The 17494-nt window shown below is 39.0% G+C and overlaps 1 protein-coding gene across 6 annotated transcripts in view; it reads right to left on the bottom strand.

The window, feature by feature from the left end:
• Positions 1 to 17494, bottom strand: part of gse1b (Gse1 coiled-coil protein b) — a 234727-nt gene that overhangs the window by 39918 nt on the left and 177315 nt on the right. Inside the window, exon 1 of one of the 6 annotated variants that reach the window (XM_051871003.1) lies at positions 5151 to 5310. The exons of 4 other annotated variants lie outside the window; for them this stretch is intronic. The gene's annotated coding sequence lies outside the window, so the exon portion shown is untranslated. Of the gene's footprint in view, positions 1 to 5150; positions 5311 to 17494 lie in introns of those variants that run through there. One more of the 6 variants, XM_051871005.1, reaches the window with a different exon arrangement.

Below are 17494 nucleotides of genomic sequence, written 5' to 3'. Positions count from 1 at the left end.
TTTTTCATGTTAATGTTCATTTATTTGTGTTATCCCTCAAAAAACAAGTATCCTTGAACTCTCTTTTTTTTTTTTTTTGTCTCTAGAGACTTGTACTGTGCTTTACAGTTTACACTGAGACAGTTTGGTTGAAATTATGTACCTCTGACTGAAAAACAAAATAGTAGGTAAGCCCTTTATGAACAAATACATAAACAGTGAGATAAGTATTAAAAATAGTATTAACAAATTTCACAGCCTGACACGTGTGACCCAATCAATTTAAAATCCCGCTCTACATTATTTCCAATTTAATATTCTATCAAATTAAGCAGTTAAATGCTGTATTATGTTGTCTTTAAAGCAATAAGCTCCTTTTACTGTTGCATCGCACCGTATCAAATTCACTCTTGAAAACACGACTTCTCTGGCATGTTTTAGTGACACAGACGCTGCCGAGTCTGATACGAAGGTGCTGACAGTTGAAAGGTCTGGTTTCCAGGTCGTGGACGCTGAATGCTGCAACATGTCGAGGCTGATCTGGTGTCAAAGATAACATCAGATAACAGCTGTGAGCCGGGGACGCCCGTCACCGCCTGCCCTGCACATTACCCAGCATGCCTGAGCATTTGCATATGCAGGGCCAGGGCTGTGTTTGACTAGGGCGGATAGGCAAATCAGAGCAGACTCTCTCTGTGAGCTGAGGTCGTCACAAGATTGAACGATATGTAACTGACGGTTGCTTCTGTGCGTGTGTGGTCTGTTGTGTGACTGCCTTGTAGCTACAGCTTGCACACAGGAAGTGCTCACTTAGCTGGTTTCTATTCATATCTACACTATGTGGTTTGGTACAGCCACACAAAACGAGAAAATAAGTGTGTGCTCAGTGTAGTCAAATACAGCCCCCAGAGGGCGCTATCACATATAAAGGTGAAGGCTACATGTGGGGAAAACACTGGAGGACAGTGCGAAACTAGAAACATAACCATATAAAAAAGCTTTCAGTTACAATAACTCCCTTCTCGTGTTTACTCATTTACATTAGAGAATATGAAAGCAGGTGTTAGTGAAAGCACATGGTTATGCCTCTAGTTTTCTTATCATGTGGGCTGTTCATATAACAGCTGACATTTAATGGTTGAATGAGTGAAAGCAAAACACGTTGCATCTGATCAAATCCATGCGATTACTGTAGAGATCTGTTGAGACTCATCACAGAACATCAAACGCAAACACAAAGAAGAAAAGAGGAAGTCTGTCAGAAGTATACTGAAAGTGCCTCACGGTTAACAAAAGACAGCAAGGCTAGAGGTGTGAAATATACAAAACAACATTTCCACAGAAAGCTTATCTGCTTGCATTTCATTGTATCTAATAATGCAAAATGATATTTTAGCTGTTTAACATTATTGTTAAAAAATGCTATGCATTTCCAACCACTTTAGTACATTTTGAGTAAATATTGTATAAATTATGTTTAATTTTAGGCTATATGCCAGGGGTGTCCAATCCTGCTCCCAGAGGGCCACCTTCCTCCAACCCCAATTAAACTGGACCAGCTAATCAAGGTCTTCAGGATGACTAGGCAGATGTGTTGGAGAAGGCTGGAAGCTGGCCCTACAGGAGCAGGACTGGACAGTTTAAATGTCAGAAATGAAAAGTAATTGCAATTGAATGTCAGTTTGAAAAGTAATTCCAACTCTCTAGGACTGGACAGTTGGAAGTGTCATCCATTTCCAGTTATTTGAGCTGTACAAAAACAGTCCATTATGCTGCTTGATATTGCAAACTGGTATTTGTTATCATATTATTTTCATTTATCATTTTCATCATAATCATAAATACTTTGGTTTGTAGCATTTTACCAGACACTGCACTTTGTCATTCTTTTAGTTATTTACCTGCAGAACTTCCCACACATAGACTTTATATTAACGGCCAAGTATATCTGGAGACACATTTTTGCTTTTATTGTTTTTATCCTCTTATACTTTTTATCCGCCCGAGATAACAACCTCCCCTCGCACTACGGGTTTCGTACCTGCTTGTTCTGTGTGCGCGAGAACTGTTTACTCCCGCTGACATTCCCACGTGCGCTGCAGAGACGCGGTGGATATTTCACAAAGACAGGGCTCGACAGTGCGGGCGCTTCTGTGTGCAAACTGTAAAATGTATTTAGGAGCAAGTGTGCAAATAAAGCAAATTCCCTCCGGGTGTGTTTTCTTAAATTTAATGTCATAAAAAGTCTTCAATACATGAAATGGTGTAACAAACGTCTTACTGATCATTTTAAGATGTCTTATATATTGGGAATGGAAAAACATAAATCGCAATACATCCTATTGATCATTAAACTTCAAAAGACTATGAAACTAGACTTTATGAAACTATATTTCATAAAAAGAGCTGCACGTTGCAATGTCACAAGGTGGCGCGAGCCTGTAGAACGCGCAACAGCGCTTCAGAGTGATTTTCAATCAATGATTAGTGCACATATATGCCAAGCGATTGCTAATGAACTCGAGTTTATGAATTATAACAATGTCTACTTTATGGCCTTTATATAATATGTTTTAGACGGTTGTAAGAGATCATATTTTATCTCTCTCATCTGAAGGATCAGCCTGCAATAGTATAAACATTTCAAAATAAGAGTCCCTGTGTATTTCGGGCTTGTTTTTAATTAAAAGTCACACACTATTTTTTTCTTTTTCTTTTTCTTCTGGGCATTATTGGTATTGTGGTATCCCCCACAAGAAGAAAAGAATAAGAACATTATTTGACACATATTATCCAATATATAGATTTTACAAGTATCAGTAAAATCTGTGTCCCATTCACTGAGAAAGACACTACATGACCAAGCAAGGAGAACTCTAGAATTTAAAAGCTGTAATTTTGCATAATTTACAAAGTATAATATTAGTATGTAATTAAATGTAATAGTAGCCTATGTAATTCAAATGAATGTCAATAAATAAAAATGTTGTTATAAAATCACACATTATCTGTTATTTGTCACATGTAGTAGACCATTTTTATGCTGTGGGTAATAGGAGAATTTTACACCTGGCTACCACCGCAAGTATATTTCAAACCTGTGGGACGCACTGACCTGTGTCAGCTAATGATTCAGAAGTCTTGCACATTCACAGAAAATAGCTTACCTCTGTGATACAAAATAAGGTCAATATGTGAATGTCTAACAGCTAAAATGAATGGCCATTTTATAGACATCCAATTTTCTAGATACTGCATCGGCCATTGAAAAAAAAAAAATGCTACATGCACAGACATGGAGGGTAGTGTGCTCAAAGATCTCAGGATACGGGTGAGAGTGCTCGTTTGGTTCCATGAGGATAAAGGCTAAGCACTGAATGAATAAAGGAGTAAGAGGGAGGGGACAAGGGTTCGAGAGGGCAGCAGGGGGTGCCTGTGAGCTTTTCAGCGGGGGTTTGCCCTCTGCAACGGCCCACAGCAGACAGGTGCTATACGACATGTTGACACAGCTGCTCTGCCACTTCCTGTTGATCCTTCTCAAAAAGAGTGTCCATCGGCAAGCGTGAGGACCCCCACGCGAGCACCCAAAGAGAATACCCAATTATTTCAGAAAATCTGTAGTCCATAAGAAGAAGAAAAAACCTTGGCAGGAAAACACCTCATTACAATCAAACCCGCCTGCAATTCTGGCAAACATCTCTTTGAGAGAGCTGCACTGAAATGCTGTTCTGTGCCCTTTCCCACTGCCATCAGAGTAAGGTCACGGCTTTGGGAGATAGTCAAATGTGAGTTCAGAGAAGGCAAATGTGCCGTGCCTCCTCCAGCACAGGGCTATGGAAACACATGCAAACGCAAGGGGTGTGTTAGCGACCGCTCTACTGGAAGTCTTTTCAAGGATTTGGTTGTGATGAGGACATGCAAAACTGGGTCAGCCCTTTTCTTTAGGCCCTGAATGTAAACACCAGAGATTACAGCGGCAAGCTTAATTACTTTTACAAGATCCACAGCTGCCTTTTACTGCCGACAAACTGTCACCGTGTTCAAAAAGTTAAGAACAGCACAGCACATTTATTAGTCATTAGAAGAATGGAATAAATAAAATCAGAAAAGACTGTTTTCCACAAATGAACAAATAGCTTTTGCCAAATCATATTTGCCAATTATGTATTGCTGAAAATATTCTGGTAGCCCTTTATGTAAACGACAGTAGGAAAATGTTAAAGAAAGCAGATTAAGTGATCAGGTTGCTTTTCAGGAACATTACATTATCTTACAATATGTAAATGAATAAACTCAATAAAGCAGCTGTGTATGACCATGGAAGAGTGTCTAAACTCTGTCATATTACACACATCTCCAACACACATTTTCTGCATAAATTCAGTACATTATTATATGACTGTCTCTCAGTCTGGATATGATAATGGCACATGAGCCAAAATCCCATTTATAAATAAATATGTGCAGGGACTTTTGGTTACTATAGGTCACATTTAGTCAAATCGAAAGTAAAAATAACATTTTACTTTAAAAAAAACAAACAAAAACAAAGAAAAAAAAACAAAAAAAACAGTCGGTTCATTAGACACCACTTCACGTTATGAATGAGTAATGAGCCTTAATAAGCTTATTGTTAATGATATATGATAACTGTAAGAACAACAAGCAGAATATATGGCCGTGTTTCAAATCCCTCTGAACTCTCAATTTAAAAAGCTACATTTTGAGATATCATAGTAACGTAGCATCACCAGCCGCTGACTCATGACGTCCTAAACTGCTTCTCTCTAGATAGGGAGCTGACTAGGTTGAGACACAGCCCTGGTTATGTCTCTAATAATCGCTGCCCTAACACATATGCTTATATTCAGAAATAATAAATCCAATCAGACCCTACTGAGAAGATGAAATGTTTATTTTTACGCAAAATGAAAGCAAACACACACACACACACACACACACACACACATTAAACAATACATACACGCGCGCCAGCGCGCACACAATACACACACACACACACACACACGCACGCACGCACGCTCTCGATGAGCGCTGACTCTCTTTATACTGCGACGGTTCCTTCTCTCTCTCCCCTATATAAAGCCAATATTTACACTATCATTCTTTTAAAGCTCTATAATAAATAAATACATATACAATCCTCTTACCTGTAAAGAAAGTAAAATCCTATTTCCGTCTTATAAATGGAAAGGAGACGCGTTTATCCATCGTATCACAGCGCTCGGCAGTACATTGTTGACACACTCGTCGACGGAGAGCAGAGCGGAGCCGGTGAGGGGAGGAGCTTCCTGTCTGATGTGGGCAAGGCCTACGTGAGGAGTTTCCCGCCTCAGGGAAGCGACGTAACCAATCCTCCTACATCAAGTAGGGTGCGTGACCGCATGCTACTAAGCTACGTCAGCGTGACTAAATTGATATTCATGAGATAATACTTTAGCATAGTGAAGAGAAGGGGGAGGGGTAACGAGCACCTGCTCTCAGGGGCCGGACGCACCCCACATTAAGTGGCAGTGTTTCGAATTAAATTCTCTTCATACAAAAGGAGAAATATCAACAACAGCCCAAAAAGACTACTACACTTAACGGTGTATAAGTATATGATTACAATATATTATAATATATACCAATGTAATGTAATATATATTACAATATATTCAATATATACGTTACAATATAACTTCCTGTAAAGCTGCTTTGAAATTTGTGAAAAGGGCTATACAAATTAATATCAGTTCAAGTGAGATTCGGTGAAATGAGCAGCAGGGGGCAGCACATCCTCTTCCTCATCAGGGACTCTCAATAAAATAAGAGTTCATAACATCCTTAGAGACACTGTCAGTGATATTACAGCATTTTCAGCACACACATTTCCTCATATCAAAGACACACGTTCAATATTATGCACGCCTGAATATAAGGCGTTTTTCACTTCCCACCTTCATTAAAAATTATATATCACTTATAAATGATTAAATACAAACATAATAGTAGTTATTAAGATTGATGTGGTTTGGAATTGGTAAAATGTGCTTGGGAAAAAATATATATTCAGAATATAAACTTGCATAATAATTGCGCACGCACTGTAGAATGCTCAACTAGCTACATCAGCTTCATTGCAAAGATGCAGTCTTCACACTGTCTTGCTAGTGAACAGCATGGCTATATGGGTCCATCAGCCTTAAACCAGAACTAACAAGCACAAACCGCAAAAGTTGGGTCTTTTTTTAGCAGGGCAGATACCTGCTTTGAATCACATTTAGATCTTGGTTTATCAGCTTGTCAGCTACTGACTGGTGTATTCATAGCAATATGCATCAATATACTACATTAGCGTGAGACAAAACCTTTACTTCTGTGGTGTCCTGAAGGTATCAGGACAATTAAAAACCTAGGAGAAGAATTTAAACATTATGGCTTGTGCTTTTTCATTTCTGATGGGGCCATGCCCAAGAACCTTTTTTCTTTTTGCAAGTGGATTAGAGAGAGGAAATGTGAGGCTGTCTCTCACTGTGACATTCCAGAGAGCCACCCACTTCTCAAGCAACTTGACCGGCACTTCCCTGGGATCTGAGCCAGGGGAATGTCTAAGAGACACCCTTACTCTTGTCAAAACATTAGAACACTCTCCTGAGCACCAGATCCTCTGTGTGAGTGTATATGTATGTAAACACAAGATGTCAGCTTGCTCATCTCTCTGAGAAGCCTTTAGCCTTTGTGTCGCCAAGGAGAGCAGGTTCAGTTGACGACATAATCCTGAAAAATGTGCCGTGTGATGTTACGGCTTTAATCATCTGCATGCCTGCAAGACATCCACACCATCCAGAAATGAGAGGGTTACTTTAAAAATATATTCAGTACAAATGACTAATTACCAGGTCCAGATGGATTCTGAAGACTTTTTTCTCACATTTTCTGTGCTGATATTTGAGAAAAATCAGCGGAATAAATGGTGAAATGTGTTACATGGACTCTTGTTGTCTGCTTAACCTGAAAATGCATAAGTGGGTCAAAAAGGACCATTTTTGGGGACATCATTGTCCATTTTAATCCTGCCTGTAACTCCCACTGTCACAAAGCATATCTGTAATCTGAATTGTAAATGAATACAGTTCCTATTCTCGTGTAATAATCATCATTCGAAACAACGGTCTATGTATTCAGTTACTCCTTGAGCCAGCATGTTCTGTAACACGCAGCATCAAAAGCCACAGCGGAAAGAAAGAGAGGTCATAATGTATGTGAAGTGGGCTAATTCATTATGACATTAAACATTCATGATCTGAAAGATGCTGTGAGGATGTTTTCCAAAAACACACATTTACATTTCATATTCCACAGTGTAAAGTGCGTTCAGCTCAGCCTGGGGTCTGATGCATCAAAATCTCCCCACACATCCTGTAATTTAGATCCGTCTGTCTCTCTCTGGCTCTGGCCTGGGGCAGCTTTCTCTTAATTTAATAAAGGGCTTAAGCTTCAACCCGCTTTTGAAGGATCTTACTGCTATTAAATTCATTACAATATATCACCCACTGGAGACAAGGCTGTGGGCAGTGAGTGGCCCCTGAAATGAATTAATGAAGAACTCAAAAAGAGAAAGAGAATTTCTGCCTATGATCCACCCTGCTTCAGAAGTTATCTATACATAAAGGTAACAATCTCCTAGTGGCCTATATATAATTGTTCTCATTATTGTCGTAAAATCCAATTATGCTGTATAGAGCTCTATCTACATACATGTGTGTATCCTTCACAGATGCCACACCCATGGTATACTGTTTAACATACTTGGCTTTCACATTAAGCTTAACTGTGTTTTAATAAGCTCTGTGTCTCAATCCATGTTAATCACTTTTTTTTTCTTTTTCTTTTTTTTTTTTTAAATATATGCAAATTAACTCATTGAGCATTAACCCAGGGTTTACAAATGTACAGTTTGAAATATGGAAATTGACTACCAAGAATTAATTACTAAACCAAAAAAAGTGAACACTGTTAAACATGAACAAAATAACCCAGGATTATTTAAAAAATGACACAGGCATCACTACATGGCATCATAAACTCAACTTAAATGTCTTTCCTGACTTTTCTTCTTTCCAGTGTGTTGATGAGATTCGGGTTCACTCCTTGCTCTACGTGTTTTTGATCAGGCAACAAGTATCATAGTAGGGTTGCACCAGTCGTTTGAAAGTTCTTAGACTGGAAGATCCACACTAGAGGCTTAGTAACTACTATATAGTTTGTAAATAACTCTGTACTTCATTTTATTGATAAGCATAAACTCAAAACTCAAAGGAGGAACCATAAAAGGGGGCTGCAATTTGTTTGCGGCGCTCGGTGACTGTCGCTGTGTCCGAAATTGAGTAGGTACTACATTTGAATTTACTTTGTGATCGTTAAAAAAAGCACGCTCTAGTATGAATATGGGTAGTATGAATGAAATTCGGATATACTACATCCGCCATGTTGCCACTGTTACGTGATCTACCTAGTTGCGTCGCTTCACTTCAATTCATAATTCCCCTCCCGTGGCCTCACGGGATAGTAAAGTGTCCCCCGAATGCACACTAGAATTTCGGCGGAAATAGTAGGTCATCCGGGGACTTGCCTACTGTTTTTTGAATAGGGAAGTCTTCAATTTCAGAAGCAGCTTATTTGTCTACAACTCTGCAAAGACTCATCATGGAACACGCTGATGATTTCTGCATGATCAGGGTGCACGGAGGTATGGAGATACATAGGTTGACAGGCAGGTAAGACATTCAGTCCGAATGCAATAATTGGACAAACATTTTTTGGTCCCGAGACTTTGACATATGATATATGTACATTTTTAAAAAAATATTTAGACCACTTCTATTATTGTTTGCTATCAGGATGTGAAGACAGAGTTTACACTGTCTACACAGGACATGTCAAAGAAATAAACAAAGCATATGTTTACTGTCTGTGACTCGACACGTCACATTTAGTGTAGACAGTATCATATCAATTGTAATGGCTTTATTGTATGGGTTCTATTGTAGTTGGGTTTAGTAGCTTCTGATCAATAGGAGCAATTTCTTATTAAAGCAATATGGTTGATGAGGTCAGTTCCTCTGGTTTCAGGCCACATTCACACATTTGATTTTATCCGAACACAGAAACAAATAAAAAAATTTATAAAAATATTTTGCCATTGCTACGGATACAAATATTGACTTTTCTGCATTCCACTATTTATATGAATAAAACAGCCTTGATATAGAGTATAAAAATGTGTAGCTTTTGTCAACAAGCTGAAACATCATCAGAACGTTATTTATGTACTTAGTGTGTGTGTTTGTAAAGGTAAGACATGAAGGCTGTAGCCTCTGCTGCTTCCCAGCTAACACACAGACCATCTATTCCCATTGCATTGCTCAACATCAAAGACCTGCTGACCTTCCTCTGCAAACACACACGCTGAATTGGCTTGCTGTTTGTCTTTCTCTTCATAATATCAAACAGTTTTCAGTGTCCTTCAGATTGTCTGTAGTACAGCTCAGGCAAGCTTTAGCTTTTTACAGACCCATACGGACACAGCAGGCTTTCACCAGAGATTTGGATCGTTCATCACCCAATATGACACACAGTTTGACCTCAGGGTCATAAGGTCATGACAGACGGTACAAGACAGAGAGAAGGAAGAGGCAGAGTCTGTGTAGTGGGCAGCAAGTAAAGACCACAGTTCAGTGAATGCGTTAAAACCAGACAATGATCCGGGGATGGGCTAGCTTTGGGAGCTGTTTGCTAATTGTTGTCATGTTTACTGGACTGCCTTAGTAAATAGCCTGTCTCCGCTGACACTGTAGGTTTTGAGTGAGAGAAAAACTAACAAAGAACATCTTTCTTGGGCTTGTCTAAAAATTTAGAAATGATTGAAAGCAGCCATGGCATGAGGAAACAATTTTTGCTCAATATTTTCATATATAAGAGTTCATTATATTCATTATAGGAGTCACCAACATAATATTTTATGAAGTCTTATTTTTATTTTTTTTTTTTTTAATTTAATTTTATATTTTTTTTTAATTATTGAAATTGTATAGAAATCTAATGCAGATCTGCAATGTGCGAGTTGAGAAAATATTGAGTTTAAGATTTGTGAGGTAAAATAAAATAAACATTGTAAACAAGGCTTTGTATTTTTAATATCGTTTAGATGAATCTAATGACTCAACAGATGAAATGAGTCAGAGAAGAGTTCCACGTGAAAGAAGGCGAAGCCTCAGTGCACACCTCCTATTACGTTATCGTCACAGACCAATGCTAGAACAATAGTGGTGCCGAAGGGATGGAGCAGCCCGGTGTTGCCAAAGGAGTGGAGGGACCAGGCGCAGCCACAGGCCGGAAGTCTGTAGCGAAAACCAGGGTGACGATGAACCAAGGCAGACACAGTAGGATGAGAGACCCTAGTGCAGCCGGAAGGATGACAGGCCATGGTGGAGGCAATAGGTCGAAGGACTAAGGTAATCCTGGGCTTGGAGCGTTGAGGTGGAGCCAATTAGTTGAAGCTCAGAGGACCCCAATCTGAAGACTTTGGTTGATCTGGGATAGCAGGAGGCCGTGGTCGTACTGGTAGAGCCAGAGGGCTAAGGAGAGCCAGTGGATCAGGAGGATGAGGCTGGGCTTAACCAGCGGTGGGGGCAGAGCTAGAGAACTGGATGGAGCCATGGAGCTGGATGGAACCAGCTGAGATGAAGGAGCTAGGAGGCTGCATGGGACTAGCGGAGATGAAGGAGCTTGAAGGCAGGGGGAACCAGCAAAAGAGGAAGGGCCAGGGAATTGTTCAGTACTTCAAGCAGGACCATTGAGGAAGGTGAGAAGTCAAGGGTGGGAGCATGGGGAGTGCACTCCAGGGTATCCAGGTCGATAAGAGCCTGTTCCGTTAATGTGGCCGAGTCCGTTTTTGGGAACACTGGACTGGGGATCACTGAGACATTGGACTGGGGAGCTTTGGACCACCAGACTGGGGAGTGCTGGGACCACCGGACTGGGAAGCTTTGTGACCACCAGACAGGGGAGCTGTCACAGTAAAGGAAGACCCGCTCAACCACAGAGTATAATCCATGTTCTGGGCCATGGTACAGCTGATTTTTTTCTCACTGGCATCAGTCAACTGATGGAATCGTCAAGTCCACTCCAAAAACACACCTTCAAGTTATGTCACCGTTCCAGGACACAAGGTAGCTATTTTCCAAAAACTCTTCTACATAGTCCTCAAGTGTGTGGCCATTCAGCTAGAGGGCAAATAATATGTGCTCACGGTAGAAGGAAACTGCTGCTAGATCCATCAGTGGAGTTAGTTTTATTCTGTCATGGTTGCTGGAAAGAGGGAATTAGTAGAAGTGTGGATCTAATTGCTTGCAGAAAACACAACACAGATACATGAAACACTGGAGCAAACCATAAAATAAAAGCAAACAGACATCTCAGCAATATTAGCTCTAAGAAAATAGCTGCCACCCAATTCAGAGGCTGCATCCTTCAAAGGCCATGCTTGCACTGTCTGCAAAGGTTGAATCAAGCATTGTTAAATGGGACGGTGTAGCTTATGGAGAACTTCTCTTTTTACCTAGCAACTGTGACAGCTGCCATTGACGAGTGGCAGTAACGTTTGAACTGGACTTTTTTGAAAGTTATAGGATTCACAATCTGTCTAAATATGTTCACCTTGGTCCATTTATGTACATAATAAAGAGAATACAATATCTATAAAATCACATCTTGGGTGGATATAAGTCAACATTTGAACTTTTTTAAAACATTTGTATCGTTAGATATTTGAGTAAGTTGAAACCCAAAACTTACATTTAAAAGTACAATCCGGAATTTTCTCTTGTACGCAAAAAATGGTACTCTGAATTGGGACACAGCTAAAAACCAACAGAGTGTAGACTGAAGAGGGTTTAAGCACACAAAGCTCACTAGATGATTAATAAGACACAAGTGAACCATATAAGGGCTAATCAGAAACCACAGTAACTGATACAAACACAGGACAAAAAGGATGATGATGATGATGACGGACACAGCAGGGCAAAATAAAAGTCAAAATAAGAGTCCTAAGGCAGATAAATGTGACAGATAGTGCCACAGAGTCAGAGTGTTTACACTTTTGGGGGAAATGAAACTGAATTATTTCAATTAATTATTTAAATATTAAATCTGCGTATTAGGCTGGGATATGAGAAAGTATTTCAACAAAGGAAAAATGATAGGCCTACTCTTCTGTAATGTGACAATTTGACTGGATTGTAAAAAGTGAGTTATGATATTATTAATATTATTTTTTCCTGCCCATTTGGCCTTTAATACATTAGCAGAAAAGCTATTTGAAAGTTACGTTAAGAAACAAGTTAAGAAGTTACAAAAGTTAAGGAAATCAGATTTTTATCTTCAGAATAACTGATGAATCATTCACAATAATAGCAGAGACCTTTATTATGAAAGTGAACAAAGAGTCAGTGTTGATTTCATGTTGTCATTAACACTGGATGAACTAAGTGAATTAAATGAGAAACATCTCTCTAATGCTCTCACCACACGCACACACACACACACACACACAGAGAGAGAGAGAGAGAGAGAGAGAGGTGCTGCTCTATTAACAGACATAGCAGTGATGTCTGTCAGAAAGGCTGATCCAACTATTACACTGCTTCTCTCTGCTCAACCCTTCTATTGATCACTGTACCACACACCATTGATCCAGCAAACCAAGCACGAGTAGACTAGGGGCGGTTTCTTCATTAGGGCGATAGGGTGACGCACCACCAAAGTGGGAAAAGGGACAGATTTTTTTTTTCCAAACACATTCAACCACACAGTCATGCTGTCACTGCCCTAGACTGTTTGTTCTGCCTCTGGATATAGTCCAATCAGCGTCAAGTCACGTTCTGTGGAGTACCGCGTCTTTTTGGGCGATTTCACTCTGGCCGAGAATCGCCCAGAGTGCTCACAGGCTGCGTTCCACTGCATTCGCGAACTTCCCTAAGCACTTCCCCTCGGGGGAATCCCTGCCACCATTTTGAAGTGCGTTCCACTTCATAAAGTGGATGAGGGAAGTTTATATGGACAGACCCTCACTCCCTTGATTTTGACAGAGGGAGCGAGTCTAATTCATATGTACACTTCAGGGAGCTCCATATACCACAATGCAACACGATTGTGACGTGACCGCATATCGCGTTTAATTTACCGCACCACTCTATGATATATATATTATATTTTAAAATATTTAAAACAACCCAAACACATTTATATACATATAGAATGCTGCATTAAACAATTTCGTAAGGGAAAAAAATAAATAATAAATCAACACTATAGCGGATTCCAAGCGATCAAGGGCTTAGGACATTCCAATTCAGCCAATGGACTGCTTGTACAATATCCGCGTTCTACTTATTACGGGCTCGAGCGTTTCCGGTCAGCGTTCAGCGCAGAGAGCTTCTCATAAAAACGCAGATTATTACTACATTTTAGGACTGCCAAATGTTTTTTTAAACAATTAATCATATTCTGTGCATTAACATTATTTATTTTCAACCTGCTGAAACGTTTATTAATATATTTCCCTTCCAAATGCGCATTCTGAATAATAAATAAATATATTTCCCCACTAACCTACCACTGTCAAGTGCTTGTCTTCTCATTAGCAGTGTTTTTCTCTTAGTCATCATATTTGATACCTGTTAAATTTACATTTAAATGAATTTCACCGATAAACACCCTTAAGAAAGCGCATGGTTTTACTATGGTAAGTGTAGTAACTATGGGTGACAACGCATTATCACGATGGCTAGACTATTTTACGTTACAGTTGCACTGCAAACAAAAACAACTTAAAACTGTCAAGCATCACTGATTCCCTCCTGACAATCTGTTAACAGAATGACAACTGTAAAAGTCCGTTAGCACCGTTAGCATTGCGCGCTAGCTGCTTTCTGACTGTAAAGGAGCAGAAGAGCATACAAGTCATGCACAAACCAAGCTGACGATTAAACAGCAGTATAACTTACCTTTCATATAATAGTTATAATTAATCAAATACTTATGAAGGCAAACCATGGTTTTACTATAGTAAGAGTATAGTAACTATGGTTAATTTTCATACGAGCAGTATTGCTTGCCTTGGTGCTCTTTTATTCCAGTGTTTGAAATAGTTGAATGAATGTGATAACTACCTTAACGATGTTAAATATTTAATTAATCTTAAAGGACTCTCATTTTAAGAGGGGTTTAGTTAGCTATGTGATAACGGCACCAGAGATTGTATATTATAGTGAGATGAGAGGGTCTGTATCTCTTACCATTGGAGAAATCGTAATGGCTAACTTAATCACGTGCGGCACCTCTCAGGCTATTGTGTAATGGCAGTGACATCAATCCCCGCCGTTCAAAACACCTTCCCTGCGTACCACCACAGCCGAAGCCTTAGCATTAGCCGTTATGCTTTTTTGGCTAAAGGCTACAGTTTTGCCTTCCAGTGGCTTTGACACAACATCTATTGTTCTGTCTGTTAAACAGTAATGCGGCACATTTGCTGTTGGTAATGCTGTAAATGAGTCCTACATGTCACAACATTCCCTAGTCTGCCTTCTCTTAAAAAAATGCATTTTTATCAAGCTAAAATCTACATATAGTTCCCAACGAAAGTATTGTTTAGTGTAAAACATGCTGAAGATTAGCGAACAGGCTGTCAATTAATTAAATGATTAGCTATTTCCCCACAAAAGCTGTTTAATCAGCATAGTGAAGCCTCTCATCCATTGACATCCATTCAAAAAACGGCCTCTGGCCCTGCGTACCCGCCAGAGGCGGAGCGTTAGCATTAGCCGTTACGCTTTTTTGGCTAAAGGTTGCAGGCTTGCCTTCCAGTGGCTTTGACGGCGCATTGAAAATATATACAACCAGAAACAACTTGAGCCGTAATATTTCAAACCGGATGTGTGTCACGAGGCTCAGTAGAAGTAGTCCATTGCAAAGGTTCCGCCAGTAGTGGGCACTCATGCAACGTAAGCAATGACGTACATCCGAGTCAACGAGACTGAGGGAAGTTAGCAAGAGAAGGGCATAAAAAAAATGAACTGGAACGCAGCCTCGTAGACTTCCATTCAAATAACTTTTTTTTCGAACTGCAGGCACTGCAATGCAATCGCTATGGGTTAACCTTAACTTGTGCAGAGATTGGTGGATACAAACATACCTCTATTAATAATCTTTAAGCTGAAGTGACATCAAATAATTTCCTCAGTGTATAACTTACATTTCACAGACATATTCTCCGTCTGTAAATGTTAGAAAGTCGAGAAAAAATTTCCATTTTGCTGAACAAGCCTTCTGCAAGCACAAACTTCCGTGAATGAGCGCCGTTGCCCGCATGCGCGCCAAACTGGCGGGAGCAATAGAAAAGGAGTGCAATAATTCTGACTAAAATATACATTTTGCTAAAAATATTTGTTGTTGAATATTTGTTTTTGTTGGCGAACATAAATGTGCCATATGTAGAATTTCGTACCTACAACTAAGTGTATTTTTACGATAGCAGTAACTGTGACTATTGTACTATTGTCGGGTAGGCTACTATTAGACTATTGTAGGGTAATCAAAATATCCTAATAATTAGTCTGTGCTTTTGTTTTTCTTTATTTTCATTTTTAGTTTAGTGTATTTTACTTCTGCTTTAAAAACATTTTGTTTTTAGATTGTAGTTTTACAATGTTAGAATGTAGGCCTAATGTGATTTGACCCCTATTTTTGCACATATTATAGCATACACGGTTACATTCATATTTGTTTTCATAGCCTTCAATATGAACATTGTTTGTAGGACAATATTGGGTAGGATGTGAAATAACATTTTAATTTGAATTAAATACATATTTTTAAATACACATTTTTTAATACACATTTTTTTAGTTCAATTAGAAAAGTGTACAAAATACTGAGATTATACATCGCCATTCAGCCCAAAAATAGAGATATGATTTTTTTGGCCATATCGCCAAGCCCTTTTCATTCCTGCATTTCCAATTCTTTTTTTTTTTTCTTTTCCTTTTTTTTTTTTTTTTTTGCGCCCCCCCCAAAAAATTTTAGCACCAGCCGCCACTGGAGTAGACACTGTCCTACCCTCTCCTCCACCTGTACATACACACTCTCACATCTGAAATCTCACACCCATGGGCGTCAGTTTGTTGGTTGTAGTCTGGCTGGATGTGATGTCACATAAATCTAACATAAATAATATTCATCATTGTAGTTTTTATAAAATATTATTCTATGCTAATGCTATCCAGCTATATGGATAGCATTAGCATAGGAAGAAGTACTACACTGACTTCTTGTTTATGTACAATATCAAATGGACCAACTTTTTGTTTTTATTACCATAACCTTTTGCTGTCTTGATAAATAAAAAGCGTATATGATGTGTCAATCTTCAGACTGAGTTTTAGTAGAACGTTTATTAATTTCCATGTCAAAACTGCATTATAATCAACAAATTATATATCAAATTACATACAGTCATCAAATGAATTGTGTTAACTTCATCATAACTTCATCCTTACTTCTTTCATTTTCAGTCTTCGGATATTGAGGGTCAGCAGATAAATGCTTCCATTTAAAGTTGTAAATCACATGTTAGTCCATATATAACCTTTTTACATCTAGTGCGAGTCATAAATTCGGACAAAGCAAAAAGTGGTAGGGACATGTAAAAGACGTCTATGTTTAAGACACAAACACACAAGCACATGAAATGCACCTGGAAAGTGTCCAAGTGTGGAGTTCTCACCTCACAGTCTAATCACTCAGATGGTAAGTTCTACCACAAAAACTTTCTGCTCCCATCATTACCGGCCTGTCATTAGCATAGTGGATCCTATATAATCTTAGCTCTCAACCCTCATGTAATTGAGTTCAATTCCGTTTGCAGTTGGTTGCAGATTTTAATAGGTGCATATTTTAATTTGACTGCTGGGGAAGGAGTGGGAGTGGTCCCTAATATACCATAATGTATGTCCCTATTTAATTTATTGGCTATTTACCGCTAAGTCCCACCCCTAAAAGGACTCGCCCAATCATCATAAAGAGAAATCAGGCTTTCAGAAATGACAGAAGTACGTTGATTGGAAGCTCATTGTCCATTGAACAATCAGATGCCTTCTTCCCTCATGTCTCTCTCTCTCAAAGACTCCCAGTGAAGCACAGCATTTGGTCAGGATCCAATATGACATGTGTAGAGCCTCTTGTCCATTGAACATCAATCATTGCTCCATTAACATCAATAGTACAGGAAGGAGCACTTCAGTAGTGTTCTCTGGTCCACTGAATCCTACACACAGATTCATGTACGTAGATTAAAATTGATCATGAACAGCACAGCACAATATTTAGCTATATTCACTAAAATATTGATTTTGTTTTGTATAATATAAAGATTATTTAAGCATAGATAAAT

This window comes from Ctenopharyngodon idella, chromosome 18, assembly GCF_019924925.1.
Source record: "Ctenopharyngodon idella isolate HZGC_01 chromosome 18, HZGC01, whole genome shotgun sequence".
NCBI classification, from domain to species: Eukaryota; Metazoa; Chordata; class Actinopteri; order Cypriniformes; family Xenocyprididae; genus Ctenopharyngodon; species Ctenopharyngodon idella.
The sequence above is the reverse complement of the archived record's forward strand: the minus strand, read 5'-3'. Positions and strand labels throughout refer to the sequence as shown.